The sequence below is a fragment of the Orycteropus afer genome, unplaced genomic scaffold (assembly GCF_000298275.1).
Source record: "Orycteropus afer afer isolate SDZICR_OR568_19922 unplaced genomic scaffold, OryAfe1.0 scaffold00447, whole genome shotgun sequence".
NCBI lineage: Eukaryota > Metazoa > Chordata > Mammalia > Tubulidentata > Orycteropodidae > Orycteropus > Orycteropus afer.
In genome coordinates this window covers 2,371,758-2,374,561 of record NW_006922034.1, presented here as the reverse complement: position 1 = coordinate 2,374,561, position 2,804 = coordinate 2,371,758, and the positions used below count along the sequence as shown (strand labels likewise).

The following is a 2,804-nucleotide window of genomic DNA, read 5'->3' as shown; positions in this document are numbered from 1 at the left end:
TACATTTTGGTATTTTCTTTCTTTCTTATCTTTTTAATGACCTTTTGCTTTCTTCATGTATGAAGTTCTTGGTTTCATCCCACAACTCATCAGGTCTTTTGGTTATTCGTTTTCATTGCATCAAATCTATTGCTCAGATGATCTCTAAATAATGGTAGGATATATTCAAAGCTATATTTTGTCTCTTGTGGACTTATTTTAATTTTTTTTCAGCTTCAAATTGAATTTGTGTATGTGACATTGATGGTCTGTTCCACAGTCAGCCCTTGAATTTGTTCTGACTGATGATATTGAGCTTCTCCATTGTCTCTTTCCACAGATGTAGTCAATCTGATTCCTGTGTATTCCATCCATGTACAGTCACTGTTTATGTTGTTGAAAGAAAAGGAATTTTCAATGAATAAGTCATTGGTCTTACCAAATTCTATCATGCGATGTCCAGCAACATTTCTATCACCAAGGCCACATTTTCCAACTTCTGATCCTTCTTTTTTGTTTCCAACTTTCACATTCCAACCACTAGTAATTATCAATGCATTGTGATTGCATGTTTGATCAATTTCAGACTGCAGAAGTTGGTAAAAATCATTTTTCTTCATCTTTGGTATTAGTGGTCAGTGCATAAATTTGAATAATAATTTTATTAATTGGTATTCTTTGTAGGCACATGGATAATATCCTATCATGACAACATTGTACTTCAGGATAGATCTTGAAAGGTTATTTTTGACAATGAACGAGACAGTGTTCTCCAGTTTGTCATTCCTGGCATAGTAGACCATATGATTATCTGATTCAAAATGGCCCAAACAGTCCATTTCAGCTCATTAACACCTAGGATATCGATCTTCATGCATTCCATGTCATTTTTGACAACTTCCCATTTTCCGAGATTCATATTCCCTACATTCCATATTCTGATTATTAATGGATATTTACAGCTGTTTCCTTCCATTTGTGTCATACCACATCAGCAAATGAGAGTCTGAAAATTTTGCTCCATCCATGTCATTAAGCTTGACTCTATGGTGTAGTGGATAAAACATTTGCCTGCTAACCAGAAGGTAAGTGGTTCAAACCTACCAGCCACTCTGCAGAAGGAAGATGGGGCAATATACTTCCGTAAAGATTTACAGTCTCGGAAATCCATTAGGGGTCACTATGAGTCGGAATCGACTTGATAGCAGTGAGTTTTTTTTTTGTTTCCTACTTTGAGGAGGCAGCTCTTAGCAGTTGTACTTTGAGTGCTTTCCAACCTAAGGGGCTCATCTTCTAGCATTATATCAGACAATGTTCCACTGCTCTTCATAGAATTTTCAGTGGCCAATTTTTTCAGAAGTAAGTCCCCAAGTCCTCCTTCCTAGTCTGTCTTAGTCTGGAATTGCCAATGAAACCTGTCTGCTATGAGGTGTCAATTTCTATATATATAGTATATAGAAATTAGTAAGCCTCTTTTTCTCTATAAAGTGATATATCAAGTCTGTCTTTAGACTCTAACAGATAGACAGCTGAGAAATATAAATTGTTGTCAATCATTCACATTTTGCTAATTAATGTTTCCAAATATAACCAGATGTTTCACATTATTCAGAATAAGCATCTGCCTTTCTACTTTCAATTCAGATAGCTGGCATCACTTTAGCCCAGGCTGGGTCTCCTGATTCATGAGGGGTTGATCTCAGAAAGTTTATTGACTCTAGCAAACCAGAGTTCAAAATTACTCAGAATATACAGCAGCCAAAAATAAGAAAAAATAATGCCTATTATGAACTGGCAATATTTGATCTGACAAATGGGGAGAAAAAAATACTTAGTAAGAATAGCATATACTAAGAAAATGACATATTCCAAATGAGTCAGACATAGCTTATTATATGTCTTGCTTATGGTATCATATTTAAGGTAAAAATTATTAGCTGATAGTAAGAGTAAAGTCATCATTTCATTAAGCAGAGAGGAAGACATATTGATTCTGTTAATTAAGTAATAAAAGCTGGCTTATATTCCTTCTGCAAATGGTTAACATTTGTAAAGGAATAAACTTTGTTATTTATTTCAGAGGATCATTCATATCAGGAGGAGCATATTTATTTAATTATTTTAGGAGGAGTATATTTAAAAAGAAGATTTATCCATGAAAAACTTCACAGTAGACTCCTGTGTAGCATGGACAAAGAAGTAATGTAGTGATCTGGGGCCTTTGTGCTGATTAGGAACAACAACGAAATCTTGACCCAACATCAACAAGGGAATAATTTGAGTTCTTCGCAGAGTCACCTACTCAGCCTTTGTGACCAAGAACTTTTTAGATGGTTGGCAGTTAGGAATGTTGGTTGTGGTGATGCTACCTTGTCCATATAGGAACTGAACTTACAACTCTGGCCTCAACAATACCACGTGGCAAATAACATTTATATGGTTAACGCAGTCACAAAAACACAAGTCAACCAAGACACTAGGAATGACTTGATTATTCATATAAATTTAAGAAAATAAACCACAAATGAAATGATGCAGATTGTGTCACAAACTGCATTCTAGGACAGAGGTAATCAAGGAAAAAGACATACTCAGTTATGTTACAAGCTGAAGTATCCACTTTATTTAATGGACAGTATGTTTCCTTAAAAAATGACTAACAAAGTATGGTTATACAGACTTTAAGATTTGCAGATATGTTGTTTAAAATGAATGAAGAAAGCCTGCCAATTCAATGAAAAAACTACTGATAGTATTCATTAACAATGATAAAATTTGTCCTTTCAAGTGAAAATTAGAAGTTTGAAAATTTGTATCTCCCATCC

The 2,804-nt window shown here is 34.5% G+C and overlaps 1 protein-coding gene across 1 annotated transcript in view; it reads right to left on the bottom strand.

The window, feature by feature from the left end:
* The window catches only part of NRK (Nik related kinase), a 243,831-nt gene that overhangs the window by 56,242 nt on the left and 184,785 nt on the right, over positions 1 to 2,804 (bottom strand). The gene's annotated exons all lie outside the window — the stretch shown is intronic.